The sequence below is a fragment of the Coffea arabica genome, chromosome 6c (genome assembly GCF_036785885.1).
Source record: "Coffea arabica cultivar ET-39 chromosome 6c, Coffea Arabica ET-39 HiFi, whole genome shotgun sequence".
Taxonomy (NCBI): domain Eukaryota; kingdom Viridiplantae; phylum Streptophyta; class Magnoliopsida; order Gentianales; family Rubiaceae; genus Coffea; species Coffea arabica.
In genome coordinates, this window is record NC_092320.1 from 49,648,923 (window position 1) to 49,664,044 (window position 15,122).

A 15,122-nucleotide genomic window follows, 5' to 3' on the forward strand; every position below is an offset into this window, starting at 1 on the left:
ATCCTAATAAAGCATTTAACATATAACACATAGGCATGCAACCATTACATTTGCTAACTAAAACAAAGGGGAAAGGGGAAATGGACCAAATTACTTGCTACGCCCTATCTATTACAAGCCAAGAGGTGTACACATACCCCATTAATAAAAATCAAAAGTAAATGGAATAATTGAAAGGAAATAAGGAGAGGCTAGGAAAGCAAATAGACATGCAAATTTCAATTAGCACATTAGTCACATAAGAGAAACAAGAAAGATAAAAGGAATTATACCACTCCCTTTTGTAGTGTTAAATGGACGAGACTTAAACTGGGCTAAGTCACCAACTAACGGGATAGCATGTGCTAAAACCATTCAAAGCAAAGGATTAACGCACCAATTTAATGATGAAATGTAAATAAATCAAATGACATCTATCAAACCATCAAAAAGAAATTTCCTACTAAGGACTCAAACACAACCCTTACCCAAACATTCGAGTCAATCGAACATGTAAGAACTTTAAAGGTCCAAAACAAAGCAAGGGTCAAGCAATCAAACACATAAACATGGAATTGAACAATTAGAAGCGTTTAAATGCCTAATATTTCCATATTCATGAAATAAAGATCCCAACTATTGATTGAATCATCAAAACATCCAAGATCCACACAAATGCACATTACCACATAAACCTAGATGAAACTCTTGAAACTCTTTGAATTCATCCTAAAACCCCTTACCAATCTATCCAAGGGTCAACCCAAAACATATAACCATCAAGTAAGATCCCAGAACGGCAAGGTTAATTAAATAATTCAAGTAATTGAGCCAGGATGCAACTAAAGTAGACATGGAGGTTACGTTACCGTTGTTTTAGGACCTAATTGCAAACACATGAAGTCATTCAAGTTCAAATGAAATGTTCAAGAGTCTCAAAGATTTCCAAACGATAGAATGCCAAACAACGGTTCAAAATTGCAATAAACTTAGAATTCAGTTACAAACCAAAGACCCAAATGCAACCACTAATCTTACCAACAAGGTCAATTGAGACATCTTAGGAATTTTAAAAGTCTAAGAGCGAAGAAGGTCAAGTAATCACAAATAATCACAAAAGTGTCAAAGCATTTAAACAACTTAAACATCCATGTTTGCAAAGCTGGGGGCTTAATTGAAAGTAAAGAGGAAGTTGGAGGGACCAATTTGATTGATTTTCCAATTATTTGGGCTATAGTGGCATTAGTTGGAAGTCAAGGGGTCAAAGTGAAAATGTTTTAGACACTTTCCATGCAGACCATGCAAGCTACGAAGGAATGTTTCTGCAACATTTCTTATGTTCTTAAACTTCAGCATTCTTAAACTTCAGCAACTTTGCCCAAACAAATTCACACAACCATTTCACCAAAACCCAACCTCACACTCCTACCGAATTTATCATGCATGCAAGGTAGAATTCTGCATTTTGTAGCCTTCTGCAACATAGACATACGCCAGCTACATTTTCATTTCCAAACTTCAAATTTCAGACCCCAAGCATTCGGCTTTTGCTTAAGAGTTTTACCAAAAGTCAAAACTTGAATTTAAGCAACAAGATGTATCACTTCAACATTCAAACAGGCAAGAACAATAAGAGAAAAACATGCAAATTCTTGGAAAATTTCCTACAAACTTCAGGCAAGTTACGAAGGAAACACATTCTGCAGCAAAATTTCAGTAAGCTATGGAGCTTTGACAACCGAGAATGAATCAGGATTTTTCCAATCAAACAATCAGGAGTTTTGGATTAAGAAAAACTACAGCAACACTACAACTCAAACAAACAACAAACATAAAAAGAAACCATGCAAGTTCTTAAAATTTTATGCAGGCCTACGGATGAAACTGCTGTAACAACTTGCTGCATTTTCGTGCAAAGGGGAGAGGAGAGTGAACTAGTATGGACTTGGGACAATGAGAAGGGAAAACCGCAGCTCCATGATCTAAGCAACATGACACACGATTCCAACATTTCGACAAACCGAAATATAGAAGTAGGATCACACAAATGCTGGAGAGAAAAATGCAGCAAGCATTTGGCAACCAAATTTGTTTTCCTAACAAAGTGTTTGATCAGTAGTTTAAGAATTGTAAACTCCAAACGTACAAACTCATCACCAAAACCTTCCCTTCTTTTCCCTTCAAACCAGATTAAACATGGAACTCAAGTGTAAAGGTTCAAAGAGCAGCCATAGAAGAGGAAACGTCACAGAAGAATGCAGCAGCTTTTTGCCGTATGCACTTGGGCATGACTACTGTTCCTCCGTAACTTCCTCTCCATTTCATCAAGCAAACAAGTTCACTAACTACCAGGATTATCGATTCAGTCAAACATGAACTTTTGTTGCAAGATTAAAGTGGAAAAACTGGTTTAACCGAGACAAAAGAAAGAAAGGAAAATGCAGCAAGAGATTCTGCAACAAAACAAACAAACTGTTGCATTTTTTGTTTCACTTGGCCGAGACATATCTATACAAAGCAACCCAGAAAAATTCCAACGAATTTGGTAATTCACAAGTTCAACTGGATGTGAAAATAAAATGCAGCAAAGATGCTAGAGACGGGACTTGCGGTGAAATACCAAGCAAAAATGAACATTTCGAGCTAGTCAAGGAACTTCAGCATAACACAGGACAAGGGAAACTATAACATGATATTCTAAGAATGATTAGCAAATCAAAACTTCGATTGAACAAACAAAAAAAAAATCAGCAAAGTGAAGGAAAAGAAAAGCTGCCCAAGTGCTGTTGCCACAAGCCGACAACTTCATCCTTATTGCAGCAGATTCTAAAACTGATTCCTAAGGGTTCTAACAGCCAAAACAAATGATATACGGACCATTTTTAAACAAAGCAAAGGGAAGACATGGCGGATGCACGGGGGGAAAAGTAACTGGTTTCTGTTTCGGATGAAATCTATGGTGGCATCATCCGAAACCAACTAAAGTTCACAGCTTCATCAACAGACATCCAAGATGACAGCCATGACACGGATCCACTATCTCCCAAGATGCACAAATAAAAACATGAAGGAAGAAAACTCACAGCAAATTTGGCAACAAACGATGTAACAATCAGATGAAAGCCTGATGATTCATGAAAGGTTACCTTCACTCCCTTGAAGCGCAAACAAACAGCGCACGGATGGAGGAGCAATGAATCACTGACGCAGGCCAAGCGAAGCTGGGAAAAGTTCCACCTTTCTGCTGCGATTGCCCTCCAGATTCTCGATCTCCTCTCTTCTCGTTAAATTGCCGATTTCTTCCTCCTGTCCCCTTTTCTTTTAGCTCAACTCTAGCCTTTCTCTGTGTAGCCGACGACCTCTCCCTTTTCTTTTACTCCGAATCTATCCCAGCTTCATTCTCCACTCTCTTTCTCTCTCAGACCTCAGCCCAGATTTCTCTCCTTTTTCCTCTCGGTTTTTCCTTAGCCGTCCCTCAACTCTCTCTAAAACTCTCTTAAAACTCTCTTAGTTTTCTAAGCCGTCCGACTTTTCTCTGATTTTCCTCCGTCCCTTTTCTGGTTCCTCTCTATCCTTCAGTCAGCCATCACCAATCTCTCTACAGCCCGTAAGTTCTAGTTCCTCCCTCTCCAGCCCAAAAACCTTGCTCAGTTTTTCTCTTAGCTTGCCGATGCTCTCCCTCCAAAATCCCCCTTGCGGCTGATGCTTTTCTTTTCTCTTTTATATCAACTAAACACCCCCAAAACCCTATGTTCAATGGTTGGAAATCATCCCCCTTAAACCCTCTTTTCCCTGGCCATCCGATGGCTCCTATGTGTGCCTTTTGCACGCTGCAAAAAATTGCAGCGTGCATGCCGTGCAAAAATTTTTATTTTATTTTATTATTATTTTTTTTTGTTTAAAACAAAAACAAAATAAAATTTAAGTAATAAACAAAATATAATCAAGTAAAACAAAAATATAAAGAACAAGATGATAAAAAAACAAAAATATCAAACAAAAATAAACGAATGAAGTTGCAATTTTTCTCTTCCCATTTTTTCATTTTTTCACTCTTTTCATTAATTTCTTCTTTTCTCCTTTTTATGATTTTGTATCTTCATTTTTCTTTCAAGAAAGCATTGAATAAAAACAAAAATGACTAAAATGATTTTTCTTTTCTTTCTAAAAACTCTATAAACTTAAAAACTAAAAAAACTAAAAAACTAAAAACTAAAAACTAAAAACTAAAACTTAAAAGTGATTAAAAACCTAAAATGACAAAACAAAAATGAATAGACAAACTGAAAGGGCAAAATGACTAAAACTAAAAATAAAAAAAACAATTAGAAATGCAAAACACACAATAATGAACTAAATGCAAGCGATCTAAAAAAAACAAAATCATGAAATAGATGCCACATACAAATTATTCAAAATTTGGTGTCTACAGTTTGCCCCTCTTTGTCTGAGTTTTGAAAAAACTTGAGACAAAGAAGTGGACACCAAATACTTACCTGTGTTATTGGGCTGCAAAAGACTCCAACGAGCAGGAATTCTACTACGGGACTGACCCGAACATGAAAAATAAGACGGGACTGACCCGAACAGGAGTTTAGACGGGACTGACCCGAACAGAAATTTAAACGGGACTGACCCGAACAGGAATTTAAACGGGACTGATCCGAACAAGAGTTTAAACGGGACTGACCCGAACAGAATTTAAACGGGACTGACCCGAACAGAATTTAAACGGGACTGACCCGAACAGAATTTTAAACGGGACTGACCCGAACAGGAATTTAAACAGGACTGACCCGAACAAGAGTTTAAACGGGGTTGACCCGAACAAGAATTTAAACGGGACTGACCCGAACAGAATTTGAAAGGGACTGACCCGAACAGAAATTTAAAACGGGACTGACCCGAACATGAAAAATAAAACGGGACTGACCCGAACAGAAATTTAAACGGGACTGACCCGAACAAGAGTTTAAACGGGATTGACCCGAACAAGAATTTAAACGGGACTGACCCGAACAAGAATTTAAACGGGACTGACCCGAACAAAATTTGAAAGGGACTGACCCGAACAGAAATTTAAACGGGACTGACCCGAACAAGAGTTTAAACGGGACTGACCCGAACAAGAATTTAAAACGGGACTGACCCGAACATGAAAAATAAAACGGGACTGACCCGAACAGAAATTTAAACGGGACTGACCCGAACAAGAGTTTAAACGGGATTGACCCGAACAAGAATTTAAACGGGACTGACCCGAACAAAAATTTAAACGGGACTCACTGGGGAAGTTTGAGACACTGAATTGAATTTTTACCTGAGAGTAGTTCAAATGTTTGTACCTAGAGGGAGATTGGATCTCTGTAGTTGAAGCGATGGCTGGTGTTGGTCCTTATAATCCAACTTTGCAAATAACATTGCTTTAGGTTTGAAAAAGAGAATGATCGCTGTCATTTGTGAACGCAGTGTTCCTGCAAGAAAAGAATAAATAATAATGGATTTGCCCCCATTATTTGATCCGGTTTGCCTTGAGAATCGTGTAAACATGAGTCTTGTACTATTTTTGCCTCTGTTCCGCGGCATCCGTCTTGGTCGAACTTGTGACTTTACAAATTCTAAGACTGATAAATTACGGATTGACCATGTCACCCAATCCAGGTGGTAGCTTTGTTGCATGTTACTCCCTGTATCTGATGATTGAATCCCCTATTTTTGCTCAAACCTTTGGGTTTATCACTCATTTGAATTCAATGGTAAAAGAATGATGCGTGAAAATTTGTCATATAACGATCAATGTACATGCAAGATTATTTCCTATGTCGGGCAAAGATGAGCATTCGAAAGAATGTAGACAATCATAAGCAGTCATACACAAATAATTGAAAACAACCAAAAGATTCATAAAGATACATTTTGCAAAAGAATATTTGTAAAGAACAATACAAATTTAGCCAACGAATATCATATTCGAGACTTCGGATATTTTCTCCTCGGAATCCGATATTGGCAGAAGTATCACAAATATGAGGAAAAGTCCAAATGAACCAGGTCACCAGCTGTTCCTCCCCGCGTTTGTCTGTTGTGAAAGACCCGCCTTGGCGCCCTTTCGGGTTTTCACCAAGGTTGCCCCTACCCTTTTTGTTTTTGCTTTTTCTTTTTCTTTTTGATTTTCTTTTTTTTTTTTTTTTTTTTTTTTCAAGGCGCCCTTTCGGGTTTTCACCTAAAGAGTAAAGACACGTCTCGACCATGATCGACTCAGAAATATGAGTTAAAGGTTTCAGGCATCAGTAAAATGCACTTCCCTTGTAGATTAGGCGAAGGCATTACGGACATCACTTGCCAGTTGATTATCAAATTTTGCTAATAGAAATGCAACAAATGACGGAAGCCAGGACTTTGGGTTTTGTAATGAGGTCAGGTGGGGTGTTTTCCCAGAAAGGTTAAGGCTTGAAAGCAAATTCGATGCCAGGGGTAAAATAAACTGAGATTGCTCTATTCTGAAATCATTTCCGATTTTGAACGAAATCGGGGAAAATTTGCCCCAGTTTGATCGGATTTTCACTCTTTGCATTTTCTTCATTGCATTTCCCTCATTTTTGCATTTTTCTTTGAAAACTAAATTTGCCCCAGTGCAAGGGTTCTTTCTTCTCTTTTTTTTCTTCTTTTTTTTTTCATTTTTTCGAAATAAATTTGCCCCAGTGTGGGGTTTGCAATTTTCAAGGGTTATCAAACGAAAATTTTGTCAATTCTGATGGCTCAAAGGGGACAAGTAGGGATAACATATTTTAAGTGTAAAAGAAGATGGCCTGACTTGCATTTCGCCATTTGCATGAATTTCTTAAAGAAAATTTGCATTATCAAATGAAAAACTTTTTGCACATATCTGAGTTGATGGGTTGAGGGAATGCTCGTCCATCCATTTCTGCTAGAATAAGGGCTCCGCCAGGTAATACCTTTTGGACAATGAACGGCCCTTGCCAGTTTGGAGCGAATTTGCCTTTAGCTTCATCTTGCATTGACAAAATCCGCTTCAGTACCTTATCACCTTCTTCAAATGCCCGCCGATGGACCTTTTTGTTGTAAGCTCGGGCCACCCGTTTCTGATAACACTGACCATGACAAATAGCATTGAATCGCCTTTCATCGATTGACGTCAATTGTTCATGGCGCTGCTTTATCCAATCAGCCTCTTCCAACTTAGCTTCCATGAGGATTCGTAACGAAGGAATCTCAACTTCGGCTGGTAACACAGCTTCCATTCCATACATGAGTGAATACGGTGTTGCCCCAGTTGATGTCCGAATAGAAGTCCGGTACGCCATCAATGCATAAGGCAACTTTTCATGCCAATCGCGATGCCTTTCTGTCATTTTGCGGATAATCTTCTTCAAATTCTTATTTGCGGCTTCTACAGCTCCGTTCATCTGAGGCCTATAAATGGCGGAGTTGCGGTGTCTGATTTTGAATTGCTCGCATAGTCCATCCACCATGTCATTGTTCAGATTCCTGGCATTGTCTGTGATAAGTGTTTCAGGCACCCCAAATCGACAGATGATGTGATCTCTCAAGAAATTGGCTACTACTTTCTTCGTTACATGTTTAAATGATTCTGCTTCAACCCACTTGGTGAAGTACTCGATCGCCACCAATATAAATCGATGTCCATTTGAAGCAGGAGGATCGATTGTACCAATCACGTCCATACCCCACATTGAACAGGGCCACGGGGCGGTCATGCTATGCAACTCAGTGGGTGGAGCGCGTATAATGTCACCGTGCATTTGGCATTTTATACATCTCCGGACAAAGTCTATACAATCATGCTCCATAGTAAGCCAGAAGTATCCGGTTCTCATGATTTTCTTCGCCAGCAAATGGCCATTCATGTGAGGTCCACAAACACCACTGTGCACTTCTTTCATCATATACTGAGCTTCATCTTCATCAATGCACCTTAAAAGGTTCAAATCTGAGGTTCTTTTGTACAACACTTCTCCACTTAAGAAAAACTTGGAAACCATTCTGCGCAAAAAACTCTTATCCTTTGAACTAGCACGCTGAGGGTAAGACCCCGTTTTGAGAAATTCCTTAATATCCTTATACCAAGGCATGTTATCAGAGGACTCGTCTGCAACCCAACAGTGGGCAGGTTTGTCTTGAAGTTGAATTTGGATTGGTTCGATTTTCAATTCGTCTGGATACTGGATCATAGAGGCTAGAGTGGCCAAGGCATCAGCAAATGCATTACGGGCTCTCGGGAGATGTCTGAACTCTAAATTTTGAAATTGCTTGGCCAAAGTGAGCAGACTACAATGGTAAGGTAGAATTTTCGAATCTTTGGTTATCCATTGCTTCAAAGTTTGGTGCACGAGCAAATCTGAATCACTGAAAGCTATCAACTCCTTGATTTCCATCTCCAAAGCCATTTTGAGACCAAAAATGCAGGCTTCATATTCAGCCATGTTATTCGTACAAGCGAATTGCAATTTGGCAGCGGCAGGGTAGTGCTTCCCTTCGGGTGACACCAAAACAACTCCAATTCCAGCTCCGAGAGAATTCGAAGCTCCATCGAAGAAAAGCCTCCATTCAGGACTTTGTTCACTTATATCATCTGCAGCGCCTACAAATAGGACCCTCTCGTCAGGGAAATAAGTACGGAGTGGTTGATAATCATCATCCCTTGGATTTTCCGCCAAATGATCAGCTATAGCTTGCCCCTTGACCGCCTTTTGTGAGGTGAAAACAATATCAAATTCTGAGAGAATTATCTGCCATTTCGCCAAACGCCCAGTCAGCATCGGCTTCTCCAAAAGATACTTCAAAGGATCAGACCGGGAAATAAGATACGTGGTATGACTCAACAGATAGTGTCTCAACTTCTGGGCTGCCCAGGCCAATGCACAGCAGCTTTTCTCAATGAATGAATAATTAGCCTCGTACTGCGTGAACTTCTTGCTTAGATAGTAAATGGCTTGTTCTTTCCTTCCAGAGTCATCGTGCTGACCTAGAACACACCCTACTGCTCCTTCAAGCACGGATAAATACATAATCAAAGGTCGGCCCGGTTTGGGCGGCACTAAAACTGGTGGATGCAACAAATAATCTTTAATCTTGTCAAAAGCCTGTTGGCACTCCTCATTCCAATACAACGGCACGCTCTTCCTCAATAATTTGAACAACGGTTCGCATGTGGCAGTTAGCTGGCCAATGAACCTCCCGATAAAATTGATCTTCCCTAAAAAGCTTTTCACGTCCTTCTGAGTTTTTGGCACTGGCATGTCTCGAATTGCTTTGATTTTTGCCGGATCTATTTCTATACCCTTCTTGCTAACAATGAATCCCAACAGCTTACCCGCAGGTGCTCCGAAGGCGCATTTCGCAGGATTTAGCTTTAAATTGTACTTCCGCAACCTCTCGAATAATTTCTTCAGATCAACCAAGTGGTCCTCTGCCCTTTTAGACTTGATTATAATATCATCCACGTAGACCTCCATCTCCCGGTGGATCATATCATGAAATAGGGTTGTCATGGTCCTCTGATATGTTGCTCCAGCATTCTTTAAACCGAAAGGCATGACTCGGTAGCAAAAGGTACCCCAAGGGGTAATGAAAGCAGTTTTCTCCCTATCTTCTTCTGCCATCAAGATTTGGTGGTAGCCAGCAAAACAATCGCAAAAGGTTTCAATCTCATGTCCGGCAGTATTGTCTAAGAGAATGTGAATATTTGGTAGAGGAAAGTCATCTTTAGGACTGGCTTTATTAAGGTCTCTATAGTCAACGCAAACTCTCACCTCTCCACTCTTTTTTGGAACAGGGACTGGATTTGAAAGCCAAATTGGGTAATGGGAAACAATGATAATATTGGTTTTGAGTTGTTTTTCAATTTGCTCTTTTATTTTGAGGCTCATATCTGGTTTGAATTTTCGGGGTTTTTGTTTTACGGGTGGAAAAGAAGGGTCTGTAGGCAATCTATGCACTACCACATCAGTTGAAATGCCAGTCATATCGTCATAGGACCACGCAAATACATCCTGGAACATGGTCAAGAATTCAAGCATCTCCTTTTTCTGCCTTTCATTCAAATGAATACTGATCTGCACCTCCTTAACTTCATCCTTAGTGCCAATGTTAACCTTTTCTGTTTCTTCCAGGTTCGGTTTTGGTTTTTCCTCATATTGTTCAAGGTCCTTTGCAAAAGAATCGAATACCTCCTCATTATCACTCTCACTTTGGAGTTCGGATTCACAGACCTCCAAGTCGTGAGTGATATAGAAATTGCCATTATCATATTCCAGAACTGTGATATCCAAAGGGTCAAATAATTTTATTTTTGGCCATCTGAAAGAATTAACGAATGTGGGATAATAAGCAAATAAGCATACAACAAACAAATGAACAAACAATATGAATATAAACAAGCGAATAAACAACAATGACAAGAACAACTTGTGCATTTTCATAAAACCTTTGATTGAAAGCAAATGGAAATGAAAACTTAACAATATTTACATGCGCAAAAGGAAAATTGTTTTCATTGGCTATTTACAGATGCAAAAGTATTTTTCATGAATTCATATGAATGATAAACCCCTTTCAGTTTACCGAAACTCCTTCCGAATGGGCAGAAATTCAGCTGTCCAATTGGAAATCGACCCTTCAGGGATGTCAGGAAATTCGGCCTCGTTCGGGAAATTGTCTTCAAATATTGCCCCAATGAACAGTTGGGACAAACTATCCTCGATTTCTTCAGTTGAATTACCCTCTGATGCGATTATTTCAACTGGCCGGGGAAAAGTATACCGTAGCGGTGGAATATCGAAAACCCTTTGCCAGCCCTCTTTTTCTGCTCTTTTACGCTCCTTCATCTCCTTGAAATCCTTGGCAGTTGGTCTGAAACCCAAACCGAAGGTATCCCTCTTTTCTACTATCTTCACTGGCTTCAGGATCCCTTGCAGTTCACGCCCCAACCCCTTGTCAAATTCGTATCCTCCACGAATCATTTCTCTGGCCATCATTACACTGGCCTTTGAGAGAGTTTGTTCCTCCGTGGTTATCCAACTTACGGAGACTATATCGGATGTGCTGTGAGGGGACATGGTAACACTTTGACTACCCTCCTCCTTAACTCCAGAATCGGTGATCACCAGGCAGTCCTCTTCAGCAAAGATAGTGATTAGTTTGTCCTTTGCCACGAACTTGAGTAATTGATGCAACGAAGATGGCACGGCCCCAGACTTGTGAATCCATGGCCTTCCAAGTAAAATATTATAAATGCTCGGGAAGTTCATGACTTGGCAAGTTATTTGAAATTGGGCGGGCCCCATCTCGATTACTAAATCTGCCTCTCCTATTGGCTCCCTTTGCGCTCCATCAAACCCTCTAACGATGGTCCCTGAAGGCCTCAGCTTAATGTCTGGCAATCCTAGCTTCTCCAAGGTACTCCAAGGACAAATATTAAGTGCGGACCCGTTGTCAATTAGCACCTTCGGCAGCATTTTCCCGTTGCACCTCACTGTTATGTACAACGCCTTATTATGTCCAATGCCCTCCGTCGGCAATTCATCATCAGAAAAAGCAATTTGCTTGTTGAATAATACGCTCCCAACCACGTTTGAAAAATTATCAACAGAAATGTCCCTCGGAATTTGAGCTCTTGTTAATACGTCGATCAATGCATCCCTATGCACGTCCGAAGAGAAAAGTAGGTCCAACATGGTTATCTCGGCAGGTGATTTGCTTAGCTTTTCCACTATATTGTATTCACTCCTCTGGAGTCGTTTAAGGAAATCCACGGCCTCTTTCTCGGTGATTGTTGGTTTGATGGGTGGCTCAGAACTATTGGCTTGAATTGGAGTAGTAGTCTCAAACGGATTTACAGTCTTCCCCGATCTGGTAACTACTGACACTTCCTTCTTTGCAGTTGAATTCTCCCCGATCTGTATGCTAGGCTCATCGTAATTCCATGGCACTTGTTGCAGATTTAATACGGGCTCCTGCTTCGGGAATTCGATGACTACCGGTTTCAAAGCTTTATTCTCTGCTGGCGTGAGGTCCAAGACAAAAGGCTTGTTATCTTCTTCGAATGGCAACTCTATGACAAACGGTTGGTCCGTGACCCCAAACACTTCAGCTTCTATTGCCAATTTCTTGATTTGTTCCTCGTACTCCGCATCGTCCATAATAACCCCAACATGCTCTGGTAAGGGGTTTTGATTTACGTTTGGCCCTTGCGGCTCCCTTTTTCTGATAACGATTTCTCCAGACTCAACCATATCCTGAACTTTATGCTTTAGCGCCTTGCAATCCAAAGTTGCATGCCCAGGGGCCCCCGAATGATACGCGCAAACAGCTTGCGGGTTATACCAAACGGGCATGCCATACGGGTAGGTAGGAGGTGGTACTGTACCAATTTTTTCAGAGGCCCTTAACTGGTCATATAATTGGTCTAAAGGCCTGCCTAAATTGGTAAAAGTACGGCCAGGGGGTCTGTTGTAGGGTTCAATGGGTTGAGGATAGTTGTAAGCAGGTCTATTTGGAGGAGGAAATCTTGGGTTAAATGGAGGTCGAGGTCGGTTTTGGGGTGGATTTGGTTGAGAAATTTGAAAAGGGGCTGAAGGTGGGTTAGTATAGTTTGGGCGAGGTCGAGGGTGGTGGATGTTGGTAGTATATACAGGGTTTGGGCTTGAATAGTAGTAAGGGTAAGGTTTCTGGTAGGCTGGGTCGTGTTGGTATCGGGGTCTGGGTGAGGGGGTGTGGTTCCAAACAAAGGTTGTATCTCCTTCTTTCTTTTTGAATTGTGGTTTCTTTTCACTGCTTCCTCGCCCTTGCAAAGCTTCCACTTGCGATTTCAGGGCAGACACATTAACAATTTTCCCGGCTCGTACAAAGTCGTCGAATTCTTCAAGTTTATTTACAATTGCCGCGAATGAACATCCAGTCATACGGAAAATTTCTTCAAAATATGGAGGATCATGGGCCTTGATGAAAGTACGGATGATTTCTTCCTCGGTCATCGGAGGCTCCACCTTGGCAGCTATTTTCCTCCACCTCTTGGCATAAGTCTTGTGATCTTCGGAGGGTTTTCTTTTGGTTCCTTCCAAGGTGGTTCTAGTCGGTGCCAACTCACAATTATACTCATATTGCCTGACGAAAGCCCTGGACAAGTCAATCCAGGTTCTTACGTCTTCAGGTTTCAGATTTGAATACCAGTCAAGTGCGTCCCCTTCCAGACTTTCGGGGAACAACCTTAGAGGCAAGTTTTCATCGTCCACAGGCTTTCCCAATTTGTTTGCAAATAGTCGGAGGTGCGTCTTGGGATTACCCGTCCCATCGTATTTGTTAAACTTAGGAGTTTTGAACCCCTCAGGCAGTTGCACATTCGGAAAGAGACACAGCTCATCGTAATCCAAAACTCCTTGCTTGTTCAGCACCTGACTCTTCCTCATGAATTCATCGAAACGATCCAGGCGCTTTAATAACTTCGCATCAATGGGGGCAGAGGATCCTCCCACCTCTGGTTTGGTTTGAATAAAATGGTCCGGCAGATAAGGCTCAGTGGTGGGGTAATAAAAAGCTTGTGTCTCAGGTGGTATATTTGCAGTGACTTGAGGTTGTGGGCCTTGCATATGAGTAGGGAAAAATGAAGGATTAGGAGGGTAAGTGTATGGCAGATGAATGGTGGGGTAGGTGAAAGTCCCTTCGGGTGGACCTTGCATGGGATCAGTAGTTTGAACCGTAGGAATAACAAAGGGTTCAGATTGCAGCTGTATTACGCGCGGAAGCTCCGGCTGTACCCCGCTACTGACAAGCTCATCTATTAATTTCTTTTGGGTGGCCATTTCAGAGGCCATTTCCCCAAACTTAGCAAGTAACTCGGCCAACTGGACTCCAGGACTTGTGACTTCCGGCTGTGTAGTCGCTGTAGTCTTATCGGATGATTCTGGTTGAATATTCATGTTTACACGATTCCTTTGAGCTTTACTTCGGGATCGCGTAATAATGGGGCTTTTCCGGAAAGCTATTTTTGGAAATTTTACCTGAGAATGCAAAAAACTGCTTTAAATAAACCAATCGTTATTGAATTTCTGCAATTTATTCAAAAGGAAAAAAGAAAAAGAAAAAGACATGAGTTAGTAACTATTTGAACAATTCGGATGCATGTCCTATTTGGGGGGCTCTTTTGTGCCAAGGGTAGGCCTAGCATGATGCAAACCTTCGGGGTAAAATCCCATTTTCAAACCTGTAAGTGAATATAAAAGCAGGAATTCTCATTAAAATATGGATAAACTCAGTCCTTCTTTACAACTTCATTGATGGTTCGACTGACCATTCTTACAAAATCTTCATGCCTGGCTAGTCTAGTGTGTTGGGATTCCCTAGAACTCCCGATACTAAGCTTTCGAATTTCATCTTGGATTTTATCAAATGCACTCAATGCCTTTTCCAACTTCTCGGTCTTCCTTGCCTCTTTCCTCAATTGCGCACGGGCTGTTTCCAATGTTTGGTCAGCCACCATGATCTGCAGCTGATGGTCTTCCAATTCTCTCCTCAACTTCTCATTCTGCTCTTCTAAAGTAATAGCGACTGACGGTACCCTTTCTCTTCCTTGTTCTATTATTGATTTGATCCAGTCGTTGTACTCCAAGACGACCCTAGGCTCTCCTTTATTCACTTGGTCCAAATGCAGGTTGTCCAAACTACACAGATTCCCCCAAGCTTCCAACACCATACTTCGGCATTCAGCAACTGTATTGATTTCGATACGTCCCATTCCTTGTATGGTTGGCACTCTCTGCGGGTACCCGAACTGTCTCATAACTCGTTGTGGAATGTACATAACCAACCCACTAGTGCTTGCTAACGGAATGAAGTCAAATTGTGTAGTCTTGAAGGCTGGATCCCTTACTTTCGTCCAATCGAGAACCCACTGTATCTTATCCGAAGTCAGAGCATTGAATTCCTGAATAAACAAGCTTGGAGACGCTATTCGATAGTATCTGCTAACCCTTTCTCGGTGCGACTCGACCCAGTTTGCTGTTGGAAGACAGGACCCCAATGGATTTAGCGCTCTTTTTGACAGATGTTCCATGGTCCACATTTGGAGCACCAGGTTGGATGCATAGAAAAACCCCCTCTTCTTT